At 51.2% G+C, this 27269-nt stretch overlaps 1 protein-coding gene and 1 pseudogene across 2 annotated transcripts in view; one reads left to right on the forward strand and one right to left on the reverse strand.

The window, feature by feature from the left end:
* Positions 1-27269, forward strand: part of YJU2 (YJU2 splicing factor homolog) — a 215851-nt gene that overhangs the window by 64256 nt on the left and 124326 nt on the right. The gene's annotated exons all lie outside the window — the stretch shown is intronic.
* LOC146038949 (5S ribosomal RNA) lies at positions 9747-9863 on the reverse strand (annotated as a pseudogene).

Below are 27269 nucleotides of genomic sequence, written 5' to 3' on the forward strand. Positions count from 1 at the left end.
ACGGGGGCACTGCGTACACATGGGGGCACTGGGGGAGGGACAGCGTACACATTGGGGCACTGGGGGAGGGACAGCATATACACACGGGGGCACTGGGGGAAGGACAGCGTATACACACACGGGGGCACTGGGGGGGACAGCATACACACACAGGGGCAACAGCATACACACAGGGGGCACGGGGGGGCAGTGTACACATGGGGGGCACTGGGGGGACAGCGTACACACGGGGGGGCACTGGGGGGGACAGCGTACACACGGGCGGGCACTGGGGGGACAGCATACACACGGGCAGGCACTGGGGGGACAGCGTACACACAGGCGGGCACTGGGGGGGACAGCGTACACACAGGCGGGCACTGGGGGGGACAGCGTATACATGGGCGGGCACTGGGGGGACAGCGTACACACGGGGGGGCACTGGAGGGGACAGTGTACACACGGGATGGCACTGGGGTGGACATCATACACACGGGGGCACAGCGTACACACGGGGGGGCAGCGTACACAAATGGGGGTGCACAGTGTACACATGGGGGCACTGTGGGGGACGACAGCATACACATGGGGGCACTGGGGGGGACCACAAAGTACACACGGGGCACTGGAGGGGGACAGCGTACACACGGGGGGCACTGGGAGGACTCCATACACACGGGGGGCACTGGGGGAGGGACAGTGTATACACATGGGGGCACTGGGGGAGGGACATGTACCATATCTGTATTGCGCAAGGAACACGTCCATTAAGGCGTTAGCCTTAATGATCGGAATTTCATTGCTTTTTGGCGTTTGAGTGGAAGAGTTACAACAGGTTTCAGAAATGCCAGATCATGTGTAAGAAGCCTTAATGGGACATGTGAAACCGTAAGGTTTTTTGTCTATGGAATTTCATTGCTTTTTTTCAATTTATTTTTTTAACTCAGAAATGTAAAATTGTACTGTAAGAATAAACATTGGATTTTTAAAAATGTTTAACAATAACACACCCTTGTCAACATTTTGGCTTTGTGCAATGATCAAATTAGTTTTTTAGTTACGATCAAATTCTAATAAGAGGAATGTGACCTATTTTAGTGTAAAAAAAAGGGAGGGAGGTAGTGAGTCACACCATACCTCTGGTGTTATATTGAATAAAACAGTTAATAGCCAAGGAAAGCCGCATATGATAACAAGAAAACCAGCTTGTAATAAATGAAAGAGAACAATTGGAAAGCCGTCACAACATTAGCAATTATACCTTTGATTAAAGTAAAAAATTAAATGTAATATAAGTCCCCCTTTTCAATAATAACACAAGTTTCAGTTCAATTGAAATATCAAAAATATTTTATAAACACATAATATATACAAAAATATACATAAATCACATGTAATTAATGGTAAAACAATGTAACTTAAGGTGCTGGCGTCCCAATTAATTAAAAGAAATGAACATAGGAGCAGCAGACCTCACTTGAAGCTCAGGCGATGGAGCCGTCAGAAAAGAGCTGGGTGTATGTATGGTTAGGGTTATAGGCTGCGGTGTGTGTGTATGGTTAGGGTTATAGGCTGGGGGGGTGTATGTATGGTTAGGGTTATAGGCTGCGGTGTGTGTGTGTATGGTTAGGGTTATAGGCTGCGGTGTGTATGGTTAGGGTTATAGGCTGTGGTGTGTGTGTGTATGGTTAGAGTTATAGGCTGGGTGTGTGTATGGTTAGGGTTATAGGCTGGGGTGTGTGTGTATGGTTAGGGTTATAGGCTGCAGGGTGTATGTATGGTTAGGGTTATAGGCTGCGGTGTGTGTGTATGGTTAGGGTTATAGGCTGTGGTGTGTGTGTGTGTATGGTTAGGGTTATAGGCTGCGGTGTGTGTGTGTGTGTATGCTTAGGGTTATAGACTTCTGGGTGTGTGTGTGTGTATGGTTAGGGTTATAGGCTTTGGGGTGTGTGTGTGGATAGGGTTATAGGCTGCAGTGTGTGTATGGTTAGGGTTATAGGCTGCGGTGTGTGTGTATGGTTAGGGTAATAGGCTGCGGTGTGTGTGGTTAGGGTTATAAGCTGCGGGGTGTACGTGTATGGTTAGGGTTATAGCCTGCGGGATGTGTGTGTGTGTATGGTTAGGGTTAAAGGCTGCGGGATGTGTGTGTGTGTGTGTATGGTTAGGGTTATAATCTAAGTGTATGGTTAGAGTTATAGGCTGCGGGGGGGGGGTGTATGTTTAGGGTTATAGGCTGCAGGGTTATAGGCTGCAGGGGGTGTGCATGGTTAGGGTTATAGGCTGCAGGGTGTGTGCATGGTTAGGGTTATAGGCTGCAGGGTGTGTGCATGGTTAGGGTTATAGGCTGCAGGGTGTGTGCATGGTTAGGGTTATCGGCTGCAGGGTGTGTGCATGGTTAGGGTTAAAGGCTGCAGGGTGTGTGCATGGTTAGGGTTATAGGCTGCAGGGTGTGTGCATGGTTAGGGTTATAGGCTCCAGGGTGTGTGCATGGTTAGGGTTATAGGCTTCGGGGTGTGTGCATGGTTAGGGTTATAGGCTGCAGGGTGTGTGCATGGTTACGGTTATAGGCTGCGAAGGGGAGGTGTATGTTTAGGGTTATAGGCTGCGCGGTGTGTATTCTTAGGGTTATAGGCTGCGGGGTGTGTGCGCATGGTTAGGCTTATAGGCTGCGTTGTGTGTGTGCGCATGGTTAGGGTTATAGGCTGCGGGGGACCTGTGTGTGTGTGTGTGTGCGCATGGTTAGAGTTATAGGATGCGGGGTATGTTTATGTGCGTGTGTGTGTGCGCGCATGGTTAGAGTTATAGGCTGCGGGGTGTGTGTGTGTGTGCATGGTTAGGGTTATAGGCTGCGGAATGTGTGTGTGTGCATGGGTAGGGTTATAGGCTGCGGGGTGTGTATGTGTGCGCATGGTTAGGGTTATAGGCTGCGGTGTCCCGCTACACAGGGTGAGCGGCATGTGGTGTCCTACTACACAGGGGAAGCAGGCTGGGATATCCTACTATACAGAGGGAGCGGCCTTGGGTATCCTACTATACAGGGGGAGCGGCCTGGGGTATCCTTCTATACAGGGGGAGCGGCCTGGGGTGTCCTACAATACATAAGAAGCGGCCTGGGGTGTCCTACTACACAGGGGAAGCAGGCTGAGGTGTCCTACTACACAGGGGGAGCGGCCTGGGGTGTACTACTACACAGGGTGAGCGGCCTGGGGGGTCCTACTACATAGGGGGTGCGGCCTGGGGGTCCTATGAAGCAGCCTGAGGTGTTCTACAACACAGGGGAGCGTCCTGGGGTGTCCTACGATACAGGGGGAGCGGCCTGAGGTGTCCTACTACACAGGGGGGGCGGCCTGGGGTGTCCTACTACACAGGGGGAGCGGCCTGGGGTGTCCTACTACACAGGGGGAGCGGCCTGGGGTGTCCTACTACACAGGGGGAGGGGCCTGGGGTATCCTACTACACAGGGGGAGCGGCCTGGGGTGTCCTCTGATACAGGTGGAGCGGCCTGGGGTGTCCTACTACACAGGGGGAGCGGCCTGGGGTGTCCTACTACACAGGGGGAGCGGCCTGGGGTGTCCTACTACACAGGGGGAGCGGCCTGGGGTGTCCTACTACACAGGGGGAGCGGCCTGTGGTGTCCTACTACACAGGGGGAGGGGCCTGGGGTATCCTACTACACAGGGGGAGCGGCCTAGGGTGTCCTCTGATACAGGTGGAGAGGCCTGGGGTGTCCTACTACACAGGGAGAGATGCCTGGGGTGTCCTACTACACAGGGAGAGATGCCTGGGGTGTCCTACTACACAGGGGGAGCGGCCTGGGGTATCCTACGAAGCGGCCTGGGGTGTCCTACGACACAGGGGGAGCGGCCTGGGGTGTCCTACGACACAGGGGGAGCGTCCTGGGGTGTCCTACTACACAGGGGGAGAGGCCTTGGGTGTTCTTCTACACAGTGGGAGAGGCCTGGGGTGTCCTACTACACAGGGGGAGAGGCCTGGGGTGTCCTACTACACAGGGGGAGAGGCCTGGGGTGTCCTACTACACAGGGGGAGCGGCCTGGGCTGTCCTACTACACAGGGGGAGCGGCCTGGGCTGTCCTACTACACAGGGGGAGCGGCCTGGGCTGTCCTACTACACTGGGGTAGCGGCCTGGGGTGTCCTACTTCACAGGGGGAGCAGACTGGGGTGTCCTACTACACAGGGGGAGCAGACTGGGGTGTCCTACTACACAGGGGGAGAGGCCTGGGGTGTCCTACTACACAGGGGGAGATGCCTGGGGTGTCCTACGACACAGGGGGAGTGGCCTGGGGTGTCCTACGACACAGGGGGAGCGGCCTGGGGTGTCCTACGACACAGGCGGAGCGGCCTGGGGTGTCCTATGACACAGGCGGAGCGGCCTGGGGTGTCCTACTACACAGGGGGAGCGGCTTGGGGTGTCCTACTACACAGGGGAGCGGCCTGTGGTGTCCTACTACACAGGTGGAGCGGCCTGTGGTGTCCTACTACACAGGTGAAGCGGCCTGGTGTATCCTACTACACAGGGGGAGCGGCTTGGGTTGTCCTACTACACAGGGGGAGCGGCCTGGGTTGTCCTACTACACAGGGGGAGCGGCCTGGGTTGTCCTACTACACAGGGGGAGCGGCCTGGGATGTCCTACTACACAGGGGGAGCGGCCTGGGATGTTCTACTACACAGGGGGAGCGGCCTGGGGTGTCCTACTACACAGGGGGAGCGGCCTTGGGTGTCCTACTACACAGTGGAAGCGGCCTGGGGTTTCCTACTTCACAAGGGGAGCGGCCTGGGGTGTCCTACTACACAGGGGGTGCGGCCTGGGGTGTCCTACTACACAGGTGGAGCGGCCTGGGGGGGTCCTACTACACAGGGGGAGCGGCCTGGGGGGCCCTACTGCATAGGGGGAGCGGCCGGGGGTGTCCCACTACACAGGGGAAGCGGCCTGGGGTGTCCCAATACACAGGGGGAGCGGCCTAGGGTGTCCCACTACACAGGGGGAGCGGCCTGGGGTGTCCCACTACACAGTGGAGCGGCCTGGGGTGTCCCACTACACAGGGGGAGCGGCCTGGGGTGTCCCACTACACAGGGGGTGCGGCCTCGGGTGTCCCACTACACAGGGGGAGCGGCCTGGGATGTCCCACTACACAGGGGGAGCGGCTTGGGTTGTCCTACTACACAGGGGGAGCGGCCTGGGTTGTCCTACTACACAGGGGGAGCGGCCTGGGATGTCCTACTACACAGGGGGAGCAGCCTGGGATGTTCTACTACACAGGGGGAGCGGCCTTGGGTTATAGGATGCGGGTATGTTTATGTGCGTGTGTGTGTGCGCGCATGGTTAGAGTTATAGGCTGCGGGGTGTGTGTGTGTGCATGGTTAGGGTTATAGGCTGCGGAATGTGTGTGTGTGCATGGGTAGGGTTATAGGCTGCGGGGTGTGTATGTGTGCGCATGGTTAGGGTTATAGGCTGCGGTGTCCCGCTACATAGGGCGAGCGGCATGTGGTGTCCTACTACACAGGGGAAGCAGGCTGGGATATCCTACTATACAGAGGGAGCGGCCTGGGGTATCCTACTATACAGGGGGAGCGGCCTGGGGTATCCTTCTATACAGGGGGAGCGGCCTGGGGTGTCCTACAATACATAAGAAGCGGCCTGGGGTGTCCTACTACACAGGGGAAGCAGGCTGAGGTGTCCTACTACACAGGGGGAGCGGCCTGGGGTGTACTACTACACAGGGTGAGCGGCCTGGGGGGTCCTACTACATAGGGGGTGCGGCCTGGGGGTCCTATGAAGCGGCCTGAGGTGTCCTACGACACGGGAGCGTCCTGGGGTGTCCTACGATACAGGGGGAGCGGCCTGAGGTGTCCTACTACACAGGGGGGGGTGGCCTGGGGTGTCCTACTACACAGGGGGAGCGGCCTGGGGTGTCCTACTACACAGGGGGAGCGGCCTGGGGTGTCCTACTACACAGGGGGAGGGGCCTGGGGTATCCTACTACACAGGGGGAGCGGCCTGAGGTGTCCTCTGATACAGGTGGAGCGGCCTGGGGTGTCCTACTACACAGGGGGAGCGGCCTTGGGTGTCCTACTACACAGGGGGAGCGGCCTGGGGTGTCCTACTACACAGGGGGAGCGGCCTGGGGTGTCCTACTACACAGGGAGAGCGGCCTGTGTTGTCCTACTACACAGGGGGAGGGGCCTGGGGTATCCTACTACACAGGGGGAGCGGCCTAGGGTGTCCTCTGATACAGGTGGAGAGGCCTGGGGTGTCCTACTACACAGGGAGAGATGCCTGGGGTGTCCTACTACACAGGGAGAGATGCCTGGGGTGTCCTACTACACAGGGGGAGAGGCCTGGGGTGTCCTACTACACAGGGGGAGCGGCCTGGGGTATCCTACGAAGCGGCCTGGGGTGTCCTACGACACAGGGGGAGCGGCCTGGGGTGTCCTACGACACAGGGGGAGCGTCCTGGGGTGTCCTACTACACAGGGGGAGTGGCCTTGGGTGTTCTTCTACACAGTGGGAGAGGCCTGGGGTGTCCTACTACACAAGGGGAGAGGCCTGGGGTGTCCTACTACACAGGGGGAGCGGCCTGGGCTGTCCTACTACACAGGGGGAGCGGCCTGGGCTGTCCTACTACACAGGGGGAGCGGCCTGGGCTGTCCTACTACACAGGGGGAGCGGCCTGGGCTGTCCTACTACACTGGGGTAGCGGCCTGGGGTGTCCTACTTCACAGGGGGAGCAGACTGGGGTGTCCTACTACACAGGGGGAGCAGACTGGGGTGTCCTACTACATAGGGGGAGAGGCCTGGGGTGTCCTACTACACAGGGGGAGAGGCCTGGGGTGTCCTACGACACAGGGGGAGTGGCCTGGGGTGTCCTACGACACAGGGGGAGCGGCCTGGGGTGTCCTACGACACAGGCGGAGCGGCCTGGGGTGTCCTATGACACAGGCGGAGCGGCCTGGGGTTTCCTACTACACAGGGGGAGCGGCTTGGGGTGTCCTACTACACAGGGGAGCGGCCTGTGGTGTCCTACTACACAGGTGGAGCGGCCTGGTGTATCCTACTACACAGGGGTAGTGGCCTGGGGTGTCCTACTACACAGGGGGAGCGGCCTGGGATGTCCTACTACACAGGGGGAGCGGCTTGGGTTGTCCTACTACACAGGGGGAGCGGCCTGGGTTGTCCTACTACACAGGGGGAGCGGCCTGGGATGTCCTACTACACAGGGGGAGCGGCCTGGGATGTTCTACTACACAGGGGGAGCAGCCTGGGGTGTCCTACTACACAGGGGGAGCGGCCTTGGGTGTCCTACTACACAGTGGGAGCGGCCTGGGGTTTCCTACTTCACAAGGGGAGCGGCCTGGGGTGTCCTACTACACAGGGGGTGCGGCCTGGGGTGTCCTACTACACAGGTGGAGCGGCCTGGGGGGGTCCTACTACACAGGGGGAGCGGCCTGGGGGGCCCTACTGCATAGGGGGAGCGGCCGGGGGTGTCCCACTACACAGGGGAAGCGGCCTGGGGTGTCCCAATACACAGGGGGAGCGGCCTGGGGTGTCCCACTACACAGGGGGAGCGGCCTGGGGTGTCCCACTACACAGTGGAGCGGCCTGGGGTGTCCCACTACACAGTGGAGCGGCCTGGGGTGTCCCACTACACAGGGGGAGCGGCCTCGGGTGTCCCACTACACAGGGGGAGCGGCCTCGGGTGTCCCACTACACAGGGGGAGCGGCCTGGGATGTCCTACTACACAGGGGGAGCGGCTTGGGTTGTCCTACTACACAGGGGGAGCGGCTTGGGGTGTCCTACTACACAGGGGAGCGGCCTGTGGTGTCCTACTACACAGGTGGAGCGGCCTGGTGTATCCTACTACACAGGGGTAGTGGCCTGGGGTGTCCTACTACACAGGGGGAGCGGCCTGGGATGTCCTACTACACAGGGGGAGCGGCTTGGGTTGTCCTACTACACAGGGGGAGCGGCCTGGGGTGTCCTACTACACAGGGGGAGCGGCCTGGGATGTCCTACTACACAGGGGGAGCGGCCTGGGATGTTCTACTACACAGGGGGAGCGGCCTGGGGTGTCCTACTACACAGGGGGAGCGGCCTTGGGTGTCCTACTACACAGTGGGAGCGGCCTGGGGTTTCCTACTTCACAAGGGGAGCGGCCTGGGGTGTCCTACTACACAGGGGGTGCGGCCTGGGGTGTCCTACTACACAGGTGGAGCGGCCTGGGGGGGTCCTACTACACAGGGGGAGCGGCCTGGGGGGCCCTACTGCATAGGGGGAGCGGCCGGGGGTGTCCCACTACACAGGGGAAGCGGCCTGGGGTGTCCCAATACACAGGGGGAGCGGCCTGGGGTGTCCCACTACACAGGGGGAGCGGCCTGGGGTGTCCCACTACACAGTGGAGCGGCCTGGGGTGTCCCACTACACAGTGGAGCGGCCTGGGGTGTCCCACTACACAGGGGGAGCGGCCTGGGGTGTCCCACTACACAGGGGGAGCGGCCTCGGGTGTCCCACTACACAGGGGGAGCGGCCTCGGGTGTCCCACTACACAGGGGGAGCGGCCTGGGATGTCCCACTACACAGGGGGAGCGGCTTGGGTTGTCCTACTACACAGGGGGAGCGGCCTGGGTTGTCCTACTACACAGGGGGAGCGGTCTGGGATGTCCTACTACACAGGGGGAGCAGCCTGGGATGTTCTACTACACAGGGGGAGCGGCCTTGGGTGTCCTAGTACACAGGGGGAGCGGCCTTGGGTGTCCTACTACACAGTGGGAGCGGCCTGGGGTTTCCTACTACACAGGGGGTGCGGCCTGGGGTGTCCTACTACACAGGTGGAGCGGCCTGGGGGGGTCCTACTACACAGGGGGAGCGGCCTGGGGGGCCCTACTGCATAGGGGGAGCGGCCTGGGGTGTCCCACTACACAGGGGAAGCGGCCTGGGGTGTCCCAATACACAGGGGGAGCGGCCTTAGGTGTCCCACTACACAGGGGGAGCGTCCTGGGGTGTACCACTACACAGTGGAGCGGCCTGGGGTGTCCCACTACACAGGGGGAGCGGCCTGGGGTGTCCCACTACACAGGGGGAGCGGCCTGGGGTGTCTCGCTACACAGGGGGAGCGGCCTGGGGTGTCCAACTACACAGGGGGAGCGGCCTGGGGTGTCCCACTACACAGGGGGAGCGGCCTGGGGTGTCCTACGATACATAGGGAGAACAAAAGGTTTTTGGGGCACACTTGAAATTTTTAAGATAGTGAAAAGATGGTGTATACATGGGTGACATAAAATCTAACCTTTATTGATAACACTTTAAAAAGGCATACAAGCACACGTCAAAAAAGAAGAACATTTTCAAGAGAAAATTATTTGAAAATATATATCAGCATATGAGTATATCTACGGAGTTTATTTTATAATCGTAATATACAATGCAGACAAAAGCGAAATTGTAATACAATAACCGTCAAGTGGGCGAAAATGATTTGTCAGGGAATTTACCAGACCATAATTATTTGAACAATGCAAGTCAACACAAGATAATATAATGATAGTATGCACATAAATGCTGCGGAAATTAATAATATTTTTTTTTAATATTTTGTGGTCTTGCTTCAGACCCTCCTGTGATAGTAAATAATGGACCCAAAATTATAAGTAACAGGTTTGTACTACTATTGTTGAAGCGGGATTAAATGGGTAAAGGGAAAGATGGGAATGCTCTTCGTATGCATTCGCTACTTCTGCTGTCTGAGTGTGTGATACAGCACTGGATATTCCCTGATGGTCTCCCAGGAGGTACTGATCCAGCCAGTCGCTGCTTAGCTGCTGAGTTCAGATGGGATCAGGCGGCCCAGCGATGTATGGCTGTATATAGCATCAGATGAGAGAGCCTCAAATGAAACTAGGAGCCAGTTGTCACTTCTGCTTTTCCCCGATGTGGCTCAGGGGAATGAGAGAGTGAGCGAGTCCAGATGAGAGATAATAATGGTTTAGAATGAGAGAGGAAGGATCAGAAAAGTGAGGAGAGGTATGCTCACAGAGTAATGGTATATGTGCCCACTGCTGGATTCAATGGATTCGTGGTCACTGAGCCAGTAATGGGGAATACTGCGCACAATGCCACATGCAGGGGTGAGTAAGGTCTTTATAAATCATAAAACATAGTATGTGCAAGATATATCAATTCATCTGCAGCATACTTCACGGCATGTGGTTCTAGGCATGTATCAAGACAAAATAACACAGCGTATTGGTTGAGGACACCAAATAGTTGATACCAAAATCTCAGTAAATATAGACAATAATTGTCAATTTCATTGCCTATTACTATGGTAACCACAGGGGAGTAGGTGGGAGGATTGAGGAGATAGTAGTGTTATCAATAAAGGTTAGATTTTATGTCACCCATGTGTACACCATCTTTTCACTATCTTAAAAATTTCAAGTGTGCCCCAAAAACCTTTTGTTCTCCCTATGTCTCTCCTATGACACCCAATTTAATTCAGTCATCCTGCTGAATCTTTTGGGAGCACCACCAACCTAGTACCCTATAAGATTTTTCTTGCTAAAAGGTCGCATGTTGGTTTAATACTAAATTCTGATTTTTCTAATTTTCTCTCTCACAAACTGCCTGTGACACCTCACCAAGTTATTTCCGTGTCCTACGATACATAAGAAGCGGCCTGGGGATGTCCCGCTTCCCCATGGGAGCGGCCTGGGGTGTCCCGCTACCCATGGGGGAGTGGCCTGGGGTGTCCCGCTTCCCAGGGCGGAGCGGCCAGGGGTGTCCTGCTATACAGTGGGGGGGAGGGGGTGTATAGATAGTTAGGCTTGCGGGGGAGGGGTGTATAGATTTTTAGGCTTGCGGGGGAGCAGGGGTGCGGGGGAGGGAGGTGTATAGATATTTAGGCTGCGGGGGAACGGGGGTGTATAGATAGTTAGGCTTGCAGGGGAGGGGTTGTATAGTTAGAGTAAGGCTGTGGGCGATTGTGTGTGGTTAGTAGTTACTACCCTGGGCTTGAAAAGAGGCTGCTTTTGGGGACACGCCGGATCAATTTTATTTCCAGGTGCCATGCAGCCTTCTTCTCCATCCTCCGGAGCTCGGTTCTCCACCCTTTAGCCGCTGGGACTCGCGTTTCTTCTGGTTCAGTAGCAGGCACTGTGCTTCTCTCCGCTTCTGCTCCATTTCATCAGCCCACGCTGGCCTGTCTCCTGTCCTACAGTCATGGCTCGACACAGCAGAGAGCAGACACATGCACAAGGGAGGAAGAGATGCTGCGGAAAACATAAAGAGCTGCTCAGGGAATCCCACGGTCAGCCTGCACACACATGCTGCCGCTGTCTTTAGATGGAATAAATTTGCCCACTTGTCTTCACTGCTATCAGGAGTCCTTTTCTTTCATATATATATATATATATATATATATATATATATATATATATATATATATATATATATATATATATATAGTATATATATATATATATATATATATATATATATATATATATATATATATATATATATATATGCACACACACAAAGAATTTGCCCCTGTGCCTTCCTGGGTCAACTCATGTACCCTTAAAATAGAAATACACCAACTGTGGTGAGACGGTGGGGAGATTCCACGGTGAGCGAGAGGGGGTGAGGTGATGAGGAGCGAGATGGGGGTGAGGTGCGAGGTGGGAGTGAGGTGACTGGCAGCAAAATGGGGGTGAGGTGATGAGCGAGATGGGGGTGATTCGACAGGGAGCGAGATGGGGGTGAAGGTGAGCGAGATGGGGGTGAAGCTGAGTGAGATGGGTGTGAAGCTGAGCGAGATGGGGGCATGGTTACCACCTTTGTGTTGAGCGATTCCCGGACAGTGACCCGCTCCTTGACACACCCACAGCCCACCCATTGGCCCGCCCCCAGCCCTGCCCCTTGACCCGCCTTATGGTTTTTTACTTTTGCTTCAAATCTATACTAGATTACATCACATCACACACTGTAATCTCCATTATACATTATGCCACACACTGATGCCGATTATACATTTTGCCACACATAACCAAGAGTTTACACCATAATGCCATCGTTTCAGATCGAGAGTGGGAGGAGAAAGGGCAGGCTGTTGCAGGGGTGGCGCAGGCATGCTCACAAGCAAGAGCGAAGTAAGCAGATTTGTGGGGGGATCGGCGGGCATTTGCAGGTGAGACAAGGAACATAAGGAAGGCATGCTGTCACTTGCAGGAAAGGGCAGGCACACACAAGAGGGGTGGGGTGCAGGCTATTACTTACTGGGGGGCGGGTCAGCACTGCACCACACAAGTGAACTCACTGCGCCATCCGTGACCGTCGCGTGACACAGGCTGATACGTCACATGTCCGCAGGAGGAGCGACACACAGACTGTGTCCCTCCTCCTCCTCCCAGCCAGCGCCGCCAGCGCACACTGAAGGAGGAGTATTAGGACGGTCCGGTCCGCCCCACGGTGCCGGCTTCCACGGTATGTGGGCCCCATTTATCAACTAATATTTGGGGCTAAATCCCCAAATTTTTCGGGAGTTAACCGCAAATATTAAGTTTCACCGATCCCTGCTGCGATCCCCTCCTGAAGCGCCTCCGGCCGCATTCCCCATAGGTTTCTATGGGGTATGCGAAGCTGCCCGATGTATCAATATCGGGCAGCCCGGCTTTGCACCCCTGGGCTATCGCCATTCTGAGGTGGCGATAGCCCATTGTAGCCTATGGCTACACATCGCACTGCCCAAGCAGGGCAGTGCGGTAAGAGGGGTCGTATGCACTGACCCCCCGGCTTCCGGGTTAGGGCTTCGCAGGGATGGGCTCCTTTTGGAGCCCTGTCCCTGCGCCCTAACAATGATACATTCCCCCGATATGGGCGTTAAAATTCCGCCCAGATCGCATTGTAAATGCGATCATGGTAAATGTGCCCCTGTGTTGACAGTGATTCTCAGGGGCAGATCCAGAAGAAAATGATAGGGGATGGGATTGCAAAGGGAAAGGAGAGTACACAGAGAGAGGAGAGTACACAGAGAGAGGAGAGTAGAGTACAGAGGGAGAGGATTGCAGAGAGAGAGAAGAAGAGTACAGAGAAAGAGAGAGCAAGGAGATTGCAGAGACAAAGGAGAGTGCAGAGAGAGATAGAGAAGGAGAGAGCAGAGAGAAAGAGGAGAGAGAGAGAAGCAGAGAGAAGAGAGTGAGGAGAAAGAAGGAGAATAGCGAGGGAGATAGAGAGAAAGACAGGTATGTGTGTCCTCAACCCTGCACCCTCCCCTTCTTCCCTACAAGTACAAGTGTACCTAAGACAGCATGGTGGCAGCATGCTTTCCAGTGGTCTGTGTCAGGATATCAAGGAGGCAGCAGCGGCTGTGGTCCCATGGCGGAGGTTGCGGCAGGGTCACTGGTCTTGTGGAGCCTGAAGCAGCGGGTCCCATAGTGACAGAGGCAGCGGATCCCGCGGAGGAGGCTGCAATCATGGTGGGTCTAGTTGTGGTGGGCTGGAGGTCGAGGCAGTGGATCCCACGGATGAGCGAGCCTGCGGCGTCTTTACATACCAATTTGTGCCGTGCGCCCGCTCCGGAGCCCGCGCCCCGGCCGGGCTTTCAAATCTAGGCCGCGGCTTCCGGCTATAGTGTAAGCCGCAATCTGCAGACGGCCGCAAGCGGTCGCCCCGACTCTGCTGCACCACGCTGGCCGTATCCCCCACTTCAGGGGATCAAGAGGGGTCCCACTAGCCAAGTCCTGCCCGCAATTAGTGACCAGGGGACCAGGTATGAGCTTGTCACAGTGGGTGCTCGGAGGTCGCATATCCGTCGGCCATCTTGGTGCACCCGAGTGAAGCCACTCTGTGTACTTCCCCTGGTGGTGGCTTTTGCGCATGCGCAACAAGTTAAGCTCTCCTATCTTTATAATGGGGGACCTTTCACTAAATTATAAAAAAACTGCACCTATCTGAAAATCCTCAACCCCAAAAGGCACTCCACTGGGACAATATCTACCTAATAAAACAAACCCCAAGTCTTAATTGTTCCTCTACCACGAGTTATGCCTTCCCAAAAAAACCCTCATAGACTAACATGGGTGACAAAGTGTCATTTCGCGAGTGTCAGTAAAAAACTATCAGTTGGAAGTTTAGATCGCTCCCAATTGGTCATTTTTTTATATTTCGCCCTAAAATTTGGCACGCAGCACCAGTTGACAATTCTACGCGTACATGCCAAATTTCAGCTCAGTACGCCCAGTCACTTTTGAGGTGCAGTCCCTCAAACACCATGCCCCCATCCGAAAAGTTCCCTATGGGAAAAATCCGTTCGTTCGATTCAGCCTTAATATAAGGGCACTACCGTGCCCTTATAATATATATATATATATATATATATATATATATATATTTCCTCGTGGATATATGCAGGATATGCAAATGAAGCTGGTGCCTTCCGTATTGATAGGTGTAAACACATTATCAAAATAGTCGTCCTGACAGCGGCACTCAGAAAAAAGACAACACCAGAGGCAGTTGTGTAGCCCATATATATAGAAAAACTTGTGGAGTCTGCAAAAAGTAGTTGTCAGGGCGCCCGTTAATTATGTTGTAGAGAAACGTATATGAAAACCGTGGTTGACCTATAGGATAGCACACCTTCTTAAGATCATATCAATCAGATTTAATGAAGAAAAAAGCACAACAGCTTGATCAAAAAATGAAGAAATATACATGGGGAATTATATCAGTCACCCATCTTAGTTTGTTTTACAGGCATGAGGGTTACAGCTTGGCTGTAACCCTTATGCCTGTGAAGAAAACTAGGAGTGAAACTATGGGTGAAATTTAATAGGATGAGAGATTCAGAAAGTGAGAGATTTGGTAAATAAAACTGGTTTTGCAGTGTAAATGATTGCCGCTTTAAAAAACATATGATTGAGGTACGACATCGCAGCTCTATAGGAGGGATGCACCGCCTGTCCTGGCAGTGGGGCTCAGATCATTCTGAGCCGCTGCTAGGCCACCAGGGACATTGGTTTGCGGGTAACAAGTCCCAGGGGGCTCCAGACAGGGACGTGGATTCCCATCGCTCCACCCCCACATCCCGGAGGTCGGATCTCTTCTCGCCTCGTGGTCAGCTCTCCTCCCTTTCTCCTCCCATCCTCCCCTGCTCACTGCAGACACTGTGGCTAGTCTCTCAGTTGTACGCAGCAAAGCTTCTCAGGTGCTCCTAGTGTGTGGTTCGGGAAAGGATCACCAGCTTCTTCAGTTTGCAGAGAGTGCCCCCATGCTAGCACTGTCCTAATGTCAGGTAGTATATTCCCCTGCCTCAACTCAGACTGGTTGGTACAGTAGCTGGGTTTTTAGTGCCAAATAATTTTCTTTTCTCTACAGACACTGTTGCTAAGGGTTACTGCATTTTATGTTGTATGTGGCACCTCTGTTTTCCTGAACAGTTGTTGCATTCGTGGTGGGCTCACAGTTACAGTAACTGACCCATTTGTATACTTATAAGTGGTTCGCTGGTCTCAGTGTCTAGTCGCCTTAATTACTGTACACTTCATATCTGGTGTGTGTGTATGTGTATTGTTTTCCTGTTTTTTTGCAGGGTGACAGCATGTCTTCCAAGAGACCCTCCAATGCCTCCCATAAGGGAAAGAATGCTTTGGCGCTACATGATTCTACCTGTACGTGGTGCAAAGAAAATTTTTATTCTTTGGCACAGGACCACACAGGGCTGTGTGACCACTGCTTTGCGGATTCAACTACGCTTCTCACTGTAGGGAGTTCAGGTATGGCTGAGTCTGAGTGGTCTGTGTCCTTGTCAGTGGCTATGCGAGCACTGGCTTCCCAGCTGGAGGAATCCAGGCAGACATTTGTATCTCTCCCAGGTGCCTCTTCTCAAGCCAAACCCGCTTGGGTTCAGGGCCTGTCCCAATCTGTTCGTGATTTAGTACAGGTGTCAGCGTCTCTGCATCAGGTGGGCCGTTCCTCTAAACATAATGCCCCTGCCCCCCTGCAATATGCCTGTTTTATTGTCTGATAACTCACAGTCTGAGGATGTTTTTGAGGTTGAACATGAATCTTTGGACTCAGAAGCAGAGGCACCCTAGCCACAAGAGGACCATATTGTCCCTTGCTCGGGTGGTTGCTTTAGTAAAAGCAGTTTGGGAAGTCTTGCACAATGCCAATTCTGAGCCTTTACTTCTCTGGCTCCTCTTTTTAAATGCAAAAAGGACCCTTCTACCTTTCCACCATCCTCTCAGTTGGATGATCTCTTCAAGGAGGCCTGGGCTCACCCTAATAAGATGTTTCTCCTCACTAAGAGATGTTCTTTCTTCTACCTTATGGCATAAGAAAACAGATGGTGTTGAGAAACTCCACCACCTGTGGAAGCCCATGTTGCCAGTTTGTTTAAAGCCACCACTCTTCCTATCTTATATGTCACATCCCTAAAGGAACCTATGGACAGAAAATTAGAACAGTTCCTAAAATCTATCTGTTAACTCTGTGGTGTTCCTCCGGCCTGTGTTTGCTGCTTCCAGAGTCTCTTTGGCAGAAAATAGTTGGCTAAATGCTTTAACTGAAGGGCTCCGAGCTGGTTCTCGCCGCTCGGACCTGGTGGCCTTTGTGGATAATATTAGTGAAGCCAACACCTACCTAGTTGAGGCTGCGCTGGATGTTGGAACCTTTGCCTCTAAGGCAGGGCTCGACAAATCCCGGGGGCCAGGTCGCCATGGCGACCAGATTCTGCTTCCTGGCGACCAGATTTTTTTGCAGGGAGGTAGGAAGCAGAATCTGGTCGTGGGCGGTGCCCGATTACCCTTCTCCCTCACTAACCCGCGCCAGCGCTGCCCGACTTCCCCACCCCCCTGACTGAGCAGCGGCAGCGCTGCCCTCTCCCCCTTCTCCCTCGCGCGCCAGCGCCGCACGACTCCCCTTCTCTCTCCCCCCCCCCCCCCCCGACTGAGCAGCACTGAGCAGCGGCAGCGCTGCCCTCTCCCCCTTCTCCTTCACTAACCAGCGCTGCCCGACTCCCCTCCCCCCCCCCCCCCCCCCCGACTGAGCAGCGGCAGCGCTGCCCTCTCCCCCTTCTCCTTCACTAACCAGCGCTGCCCGACTCCCCTTCTCCCCCCCCCCCCTGACTGAGCAGCGGCAGCGCTGCCCTCTCCCCCTTCTCCTTCGCTAACCAGCGCCAGCGCTGCCAGACTCCCCTTCTCCCCCCCCCCTGACTGAGCAGCGCCAGCGCTGCCTGTTCCCCCTCCATCCTCACTAACCAGCACTGCCTGTCTCCCCCTCCTGCCTGAGCAGCGGCAGCGCTGCCCTCTCCCCCTTCTCCCTCACTAACCAGCAAAAGTACATAAGATGAGACCTCTCAATCTCGAAGGCTGCAGGAACTTTAAGCAGTTTATTGGCCAGCAGTAACCAGGTGATGGGACATAGGATTGTACCCAGCTTACTTGTAGCTGCTTAGGGGGGGGGACACAAATTTACTTTGGCTCCCAAACTTTTGTCCTGGCTCCTAGATTTTAGAAAGATTTGTCAAGCCCTGCTCTAAGGCCTCTGCTTCCTAAGTAGTAGCACCATTTTACGCTACCATGACATGCTGACAATAAGACTAAAATGGTGTTGGAAGCATTGCCTTTTGTAGGTAGTGTGCTTTTTGGTCCAAGATTGGGGCCGCTGTGGCCGTGTCTAATATGGCCTACACACATGCCGATATTAAGGCATTTTCTAAGCGATTTTGCTTAGTTTGGCAAAGTCGCTTAGAAAATGCCCTCACATCGGTGTGTGTGGGGGGGGCTATATCGACAGCAATGCGCGTCCCCGCGCGTCTTTGTCGCTGGCCGAGATTCATGAACAGTGTCCATCAATATCGGAATCGGCAGGGTTCTCCCACCGGAGTACACTGGCGCTGTCTGCTCGCTGAGCTGACAGCTCGCTCTGTGTGTGGGCTGTCAGCTCTGTGTGCTGAGCAGAACGGCCCGACATAGCACAGCTAGGTCGCCCTACACACATCGGCATGTGTGTAGGGCCCATAAGTCAGCTTTCCTTCATTCAGCAATGCTAAACTCTGATGCTTCGTTCCTTTCATCCCCAATGTAATGCAAGAGGGCAACCTTCATTTAGTTTCTAGCTGCCTACGCAGAAATTTCCAAGGTCCACGTGCCATCCTGCCAAGCTCTGAAACCAGCGGAGAAGCCAGCAGCCTGTCGGTGTACAACTGCATGGTGGATGGTGGACTTCTTCTCTTTGTTGACATCAGGAGCCAGACTACGTTATACAGGTGGATCATGAATATTGTGTCCAGCGTGTACTCTCTTGTTTTCAGGGGTCATTCCCACCACCAGTTTTTTTTCAACTGATCTGCCTGTAGACATTGGCATGATTACCGCTTTTCATCGAGTGGTTGCCCCAGTTCTTGTTTATCAGCAGGGCACTGGTTTCTATTCCAACCTTTTCTTGGTGCCCAAGCCAGACTGGTCCTTCCAACCAAGTCTGAATCTTTGAAACCTAATTCACTTTCTTCGGGATCCACGCTTCCATATGGAGTCTCCACTCGATCCTGCAAGCCTTGGAACCGAGTGATGACATGGCCTCCCTGGATGTGCAGGACGCATGCCTTCACATCCCTTTTTGGTAGGATCATCAACAATTCCTCAGGCTTGCCATTAAGAGAGATCACTCAAGTTCAGAGCTTTACATTTTGGACTCTCGACTGCACCTCGTGTTTACGAACGTTATGGCAGTGATGAAGTCTCACTTGATACTTCAAGGTATCCGCATCATGCCCTAACTGGACGATCTTCTGATGGCAGATTTTCAGGCCAGTCTTCAACATCATCTAGACCACACATGTAGATGTTGCAAGCACATGGTTGGGTGATAAATTGGGGAAAGTCAACATTGACGCAATCTCAGCGAATAATTCACCTCAGTGGCTTACTAGACACCAGGTTGCATTGGGAGTTCTTTCCTGAGGAAAAAAGGCGATATGTGTAGGACCTCATCCGGCAGTTTCTGGCACATTAGACAGTTTCCATGGTACTTGTGTAATATCTGGGCGCCCGATTTTTTTAATTGTATTGCATCGCATGCAATATAGTGGCATACAATTCATGCGATGCGATCTTTCATTGTAAAGACCAGATTTTTAATTGTATAGTCACCCATGGGTGATTTCATTCCCCCACTATTCAACTACGCACGGAATTGATTTTATATAGTGTGGCGAGCCCGAAGCGTGGCGAGCCCTGCGAGGGGACGCAGAATACATGTAAAGTAATCCGCGTCCCCTCGTGGGGCTCGCCACGCTTCGGGCTCGGTGGCTCACCACACAATATAAAACAACTCCATGCGTAGTTGGATAGTGGGGTATGAAATCACCATGGGTGACTATACAATTAAAAATCTGGTCTTTACAATGAAAAATCGCATTGCTTCGCATGCCTTAAGTAGTGGCATGTGATGAAAATTCGGGCGCCCAGATAATACACAAGTACCGTTTCCATTAATTTCTTCCGGTGCCTCTTGGGAAGTTTGTGTCATGCTTTGAGATGGTGGCGTATGCACAATGAAAACTGCAGCTGGAGCTTCTCATTACTTGGAACCGGTCCCCTCCATCTCAAGTCAGACATTCATACCTTCCCGGGACACCCGTCTGTCCTGTTGTGGTGGCTTCACTCGTCACATCTCACAAAGGGTCACCCATTTCTCATCTTGGATATGGTCGTTCTGATGACAGACGTCAGCCTCAGAGGCCGGGGGGCAGTCGTCGAGGGCCATTCTTTTCGGTGTACTCCGCAGGAACAGCAATGTATTGGAACTGAGGGCTGTTTACCCGGGCGCTTTGTCAGGCAAGGATTTTCATCCAGAACCGCCCAGTAAAAGTACAGTCAGACAATTCCATGGAGCTTCTGCAGTGCAGCTTTGTTGGGCAGTGCCCATACTTTTATCAAATGTTACCGTTTTGACGGCTTCACCTCTGTCAATGCAGCTTTTGGCGTTGGATCCTCATTGCAGCTCAGGAGCATTGTTGTCCGTGAGGTGACTGCTTTCCGACATCCCAGTGTATCAGTGTTCCACCCTTAGCTGATAGAAAAACCGAGATTTTTGTCTTAGGAGGAGAAAGGATTCGGAGCCCTGAGTGACGTGGAGGACTTTTATACATTGTTTGGACTTTGAGCGCATGTGAGACTTTTCCTCTTTTGTTCTTGTCAATTTACCACAGTGGTCCGGTGACCTCTATTTTTAGTTTTATGTGCAGCTTCAAGTTTGTGCAGCGCCTGAGGTGAAATATTTTCTTGTCTACAGTAGTAGTAGTACGTTTATTTATAAGGCGCCGCAAAGTGTCCGCAGCGCCGTACATAGCAAACAAAAAAAACAAATTACAAGGTAACGTAAAGGGTGTGTTGAAAGATACAGTATAAATAGGGGTATAGCTGGTGGAACTAAAATCAGCATAAGTTCAGAAGTAGGTGTCAAAATTGTCAAGGAGACTGAAGATGAAGTAGAGGAAGGAAAGGACAGGTGAGGTAATGAGGTAGGGTGAGTACGTGAGGAAGGAGGGGCCCTGCTCATAAGAGTTAACATACTAAAAATAGGTGGGTGGACGAACGAAATACAATAGGATAAGTGGGAACGGAGGCAGGATAGGAGGATCAAAAGAGGTTAGGAGGAGGGATAGGCTAGTCGAAAAAAGTGGGTTTTGAGGAGTGCTTGAAGGAGGTAAGGGAATCAGATAGCCTGATGGGTGGCGGGAGGTTGTTCCAGTGCAGGGGGGCAGCGCGAGAGAAATCTTGGACACGGGAGGTGGTAGACTCTCCCTTAGCACTCAAGACGTTAACTCCTTGGTGCCTGGTTTGAGACCGGAGAATACCCAGTGTATCAGTGTTCCACCCTTGTCAGAAAAAAACGAATTTAACAGGTAAGACAAAAATCCTGTTATTTGCTTGCACAGGAAGAGTAGTAGACTTCAGCAGTACTGTAAAGTCTTTATCAGGACATCAACCTATTAGATGTGCAGTAGAAAATGGAGTATTAATAAAATTGCCCTGATGCTGCAGCTCTTGTAATGATTAGCAGCGTGCCATAATTAGCAATATGTTCAAAATAAAATAGATGAGAAAAATTCACCAACAAGTATTTTAGGGGTTTTTGTAAAACATTTTTTGTAAAACATTTTTATTCCTAAATAACAAGTAAAGTCGTTTCCATTTTAATTAATGATGTAAAGAGATGGGAGCATCTTCCCGTATCTACAGTAAGAAGGGCTAATTTGTTGAAGATAGTGGCTATACCTCGACTGCTTAACCCACTACAAACACTTCCTTTACTTTTCAAAAGCAGATGTGCGACTAATAAACTTGATTCTTGCAAAATGTATCTGGAACAGTAAGCCCGCTCATATTGCTATGTGTAAATTGATCCAACCGAAGTCAAATAGAGGTATTGGCTTCGCTGATATAGCAACATATAACCATGCAGCTACAGTAGGAGCAAGTTTCATCTTTGCTCCTTTGGCCATGGCTAGCCATGACCAAAGGAGCAAAGATGAAACTTGCTCCTACTGTATATTGCTTCAATTAAGAGATTGGTTTCACAAAAGTTCAATATATACAAACATGTCATTAGATTAAAGCTTTATTTCAATTATTGATCTTGTATGTTTTCTCCATCAACATGATCAAGAAATCCCAGATAGTATAAAGGAAAATCCTCTTCTATGGACTACCAAAAGCATATGGCATATTACGTGCCATAATGCAGGATTGAATCAGTATTACTCCTTTTCCGTGATTTTTGGATAGAATCGCTGCTCGGGATTGACACTATTTGATCATTGGTTTCTTTAGCTGACCAACAGTTCATCGCGTTCTCTGAGGTAGTTACGAAATTTGCCATTTTTAGCCCATATCCTCTGCCATTTATATAAGTACATGTTTACGTGAATCATATCCTTATGCATTTTCTGAAAAATATTGGTACAGCACTCTTGATAACCTCTTGTCATACCCTGTCCCTCCAGCTAAAGTTTTTAATTCATTATAATTTTCTTAAGAAAATGCTGGACTATGCTAAATTAACAAGTGGAATGTCCAAATGGCGAATACATTTTCCCAATCTAACCATATCAAATTTGTACAAAGCCCTCATGTTTTCCCTTAAAACTTAGTCTTCCAGTACTGTACACTGAACTTTTTTATATATTTCACTATGCTTATGTCCCCTCTCATATGTTTTCAAATGGGAACATTGGATACTCACTCATGCCCAAAATGTTACCAGTGAAGTAAAGCAGATCTATTTCATTGTTGTTGGGGTTGCCCTATTGTGCAATATTTTTGGCACCTTATAAGAAGATACACTGAAGTTAAACTTATAACTTATAACTTATGTACCCTCTTCTCCAGAATGGGGAATATTGGGGGTATTTTACTTGATTTTGAGAATGACCAGAGATAGTAAACATATTGTTGTTTGATCTGAGTGCAGCTGGGAAGAAAACTATATTCAAGCAATACAGGAGAAAAAAGAACTCTTAATAAGGGTAATGGGTAAAACCTTTTTTCATGTTACATTGTTTTATTAGAATATCCTATCAAGTAACACGTTCTGAGTTTTAATATACTTGTTTATTCATACTTTACAATATATAGTATATGTTAAAATGTATTCTACAAATATGACTGTAAACATTGTCTGATTAGATTGTGTTTTATGCTATTGTTAATATTATCCATGATGTCTCAATAAAAAATTTTATGAAAAAAAAAGTTAAAAAGAAAAAATTAAAACAAAAGTAGCATTTAAGGTACAATATTGTAGCTGTTTTGATCAAATTATGTATTTTTTTTCACATGATTTAAAATTAATGGACTTTTTTCAATACAAAAACCATATTGTGCCAGACTTTATGTAAAGAAAACTTTATCCACACAGCCTTTCGAGTCCCCCAGATGCCGCCCACTGAATGCCGTTCCACCCCCACACGCACGCCGGGTTCATTCGCACAAGCTGCGAGTGGATGTTTAACATAAACATCCATTCACAGCCTATGTGGAAACCCCCACATTATTCGAAGGTCGCCGACCATCAAATAATGTGGAGGGTGCACGCACATCTAAATGACTCTCTAGATTTGCGTGCACACTCGACAGGAAGTGGGCGGGCAGCTAACATCTGGTTATGTCAGTTGCCCACCCCCCGCACCTGCGTCACCGGTCTATTTCCATGGGAATGCCCATGAAACTCTGGGCGTTCCCATGGGCGATTTCCCCGGCCTGCCGCCCCACACCCCCTGCCTGCAGTCTTGGGTACGTGGCCACATTCACCCTGCGTTTGCTTATGCACAGACGCACAATATTGTGTGAACTCACAGGGATGGCGAATGGGGCAGAATAAGGTTCAAAATGAGAGGAGCACACACTGAGTATTAAAAAGTAACAACTTTGATATAAATAACTGTTGACATACATGTAGATTGTAGGTACTTGTGTAGTTTCAACGCGCCACTTATGTAGTCAGCGTAGTGTCCCTGTCAGCATCAGCGTCGTGTTCCCGTAGACAGCACGTAGTCGGCTTGTGTCTGTGTGTATGTTCGGGTCTGTGTACGTTGCACCTAACCGGAGCTTATGCAGTTAGCGTAGTCAGTCAGCGCTACGCAGTTAGCATAGTCAATTAGTGTTTTGTCAGCGCTTATTACATTGACCATTTTTAGCCTGCCTGACATGACAGGTGTGAATGTATTCCTGAAACCCCCACTATCCACGTCAGCCCGAAGTGTGGCGAGGGGACGTGGTGCGTGTCCTCCCGACCTGTTCATACCCCCACTATACATGTCGATGTGGAGTTGATTCTATAAAGTGCCGAGCCCGTGGCGTGGCGAGCGCGTGCGTAAAATGAGCCTGAAGCGTAGCAAGAGCAGCGGATTACTTGTCGTGTATTTTGCGTCCCCTTGCAGAGCTCGCTGCGCTCGCCGCAATCAACTCCATGCTGATGTGGATAGAGGGGGCAGAAACAGGTTGGGAGGACGCGTACTGATGCGCTTGCCATGCTTCGGGCTAACGTGGATAGTGGGGGTTTTAAATGGAGGCATTTGTCCATATGTAATATGGAGCACGGGCAAATGCATCCTTTATTGTGCATGAGATGCACTTGCACCCGCACCTCCCCCTTTGTGCATGAGAGGCACGTGCTATCGAACCCCTAACCCTGACAGTCTCCCTGAAGCAGACACGGGCAGGGTTGCCGTACCCTGCCTCACGAATTACTAAGACACACTTGCGTTTGAGATGCTCGTGCGTGTCAGGCAGATGGAGCGCCTCTCCGCCGGCGTCCACCAGCGCAGGGGATCTAGTGGTTACCGGCGCTGTGTGAAAGGCACTCACTAGGCTTGCCGGGGACAGAGCTGCAGCTCGCGGGGACAGTACGGGGATTACACTGCCTGACGGAGACACTACGCTGACTATGCAGGGTTGCCGTGGGGACGCTACTCTTGACTACGCTGGGCTCCCATTGCCCTACATTGACAACGTAGCTTAGCCTACTCTGACAACGTAGCATAGGGTGGCGCTGTGAAACTACGTAAGTACCAAATATAGCACCTCACAAATTCCTCGACCACTCACTAGTGTGTGAAGTCGTCACCGATCAAACAAGTTGGTGTGGTTTAGATTATGCCAGGACTCTGTGATGCCATGCGCCTGTTCCTGAACCCATGATCCCAGATCACCACATTTACCACAGGATAAGAGCAGTGTCTCACACGGTGCACTATTTGGGAATGCGATCCTCCACAGCCGAATTTGTGGCAGGCTTAGTGAACACGTGTGCCTACAAAGGTCGTGGCAAGTGCTTGATCCTTTTGCTTCCCGCCTCATAACTGAGACCACCAGAATACAGGGAACTGCTCTCCGTACAGCGCCTTCATCCTGCGATAAATTTCTGAAGCATGCTAGCCTTCTGCGCAAAGAAATTGCATAACAGCTCTTTGTGCTGATCTATCATGCATCCAACCGCTCAAAACAACTTTTCAGGAATGAAGAAATTGACTACAGCCACTGCAATTAGATACTACCCGCTACAGCAAAAGTCTCCTTTTCATTTGGGCACACTACAGATACAACAAACATACCTTAAATAGACTGAATACTTTGGCGTGATTTCCTCCCCGCTACTCACAGCGTCCGAGACAAACACGTGTGCAACGGGCACCACCTGATGACGCACACGGCTCTCACCTGCTGCAGCGTCACCATGGTAACCCGACCACAATGTATCTGTCCGGGTACAGATAGCGTAGCCTAACTTAACCGCGTCATCAGACAGCGCCATCATGGAGCACTGCTCATGTCTCACACCGGCGGCAACACCCGTCGTCAGGATGCCGGTCCGTAGCTAAGGGGGCTCGATCCTCCCATAGGGCTTGTACCCTATTACAGAAATAGTCAAAAACATGCGGCTGACACTGGGGGCGGCTTAGAGGCTCTCACCCACGTAGTCAATCCCCTCCGCAGCACCATAAATGTGAGGGATGAGGCAACAGGAGCTGAAACCACAGGCAATCACTGCTTACACCAGTGTCACCTATGACCGCTCCCCCGCCTCACCACTACACACCAAAAAACATCATAGACAAACAATTTAATATGGCATAGTCATATGAAAAAATATGGGCAGATACAAAAACATAGTACCAGAAAAGACAGATTCAAAAAATAGCCTGTTACATAAAAAACTAATCATAGCGACAGCAGAAGCATTTACATAAAAGAACGCCATACAATCGTTATGGCCATTAGGGGCCACGGTATTTAGTCAATAGATCCAAGTAGCTTCAAGTTTAAGAAGCCTTTTAATACGATCTCCACCACGATTCGATGGTGGTACATGATCTATGATCAAATACCGTAAGGACTCCAATGTACTGCATGACACAAATCTCTAAAATGCACGACAACAGGCTGATCTGCTTTCTTGCCAGCCAGTGTGGCTTTGATTGCCGACCTGTGCATGGCCATACGTTCTTTAAACTTCCTGGATGTCATACCAATATAATAGAGGCCACACAGGCATATTATGGCATATACAACAAAGTGTGTATCACAGGTCAGAACGTGCCTAATTGTGAACATTTTATATGAATGAGGGTGTTTGAATTTATCAGACGCAATCAGAAGCGCACATCGAGGACACTTGCAACACCCTGGTTTTTTTATACACAGTCTTAGGTTGAGTTGTTACTTCAAACCCCGAGATATCTGGTTGCACCAGTATATATCTAATGTTACGCCCCCTAGTATAATATGTAAGAGGCCGAGTGTTCTTAAAGCAAGGGAAACTATGGTCGGTCGCTAAGATCGGCCAAAGTGCCCTGCTCGCAATAGGTACCACAGCGCTAGAAGTGTCATAATGTGTAATAAATGGAAAGTTTTTTTCATATTTCCTAATAGAGGGTACCAACAAATCTTCTCTTTTTAGTTTCAAGGTCATCAATGTATCTGCAGTACGTCCGAATGTGTTGGCCAAAACAATGTTTAAAAAATAACTCATTCTCAAAATTAAACATAAACACATTAGCATAGGCCTGTGCGACCGCCGCCCCCATTGCACACCCGGACGTCTGCAGATACATTAGACCATCAAACAAAAAATAGTTTTTTGTCAGCACAAGACGCAAAAATTTCAAGTACAGTGGGATATTCTAAATTGGTCAAACTAGTGAGAAACTCCTGCATGGCGAACAAGCCCTGAGATTGTGGAATGGACGTGTATAAGCTCGACACACATAATCGCTATACAATTTAAAAAACTGGTTGTGTCCTTTAAAAAGGAAGGCTGAATGCTAACATGAGGCTGGATTAACATGTCCAAAAGGTTACGGGGGCGTAACCTTAGAGATATATTGGTGCATCCAGATATCTCAGGGTTTGAGGCAACAACTCAACCTAAGACTGTATAAAAAACCAGGGTGTTACAAGTGTCCTTGATGTGCTACCTGTAAGCTTCTGATTGTGGCTGATAAATTCAAACACCCTCATTCATCTTAAATGTTCACAATTAGGCACGTTCTGACCTGTGATACACAATTTGTTGTATATGCCATAATATGCCTGTGTGGCCTCTATTATATTGGTGTGACATCCAGGAAGTTTAAAGAACGTATGGCCATGCACAGGTCGGCAATCAAAGCCGCCCTGGCTGGCAAGAAAGCTGATCACCCTGTTGCCGTGCATTTTAGAGATTCGTGTCATACATTGGAGTCCTTACGGTATTTGATCATAGATCA

Source organism: Crinia signifera, chromosome 1 (genome assembly GCF_055691185.1).
Source record: "Crinia signifera chromosome 1, ASM5569118v1, whole genome shotgun sequence".
NCBI classification, from domain to species: Eukaryota; Metazoa; Chordata; class Amphibia; order Anura; family Myobatrachidae; genus Crinia; species Crinia signifera.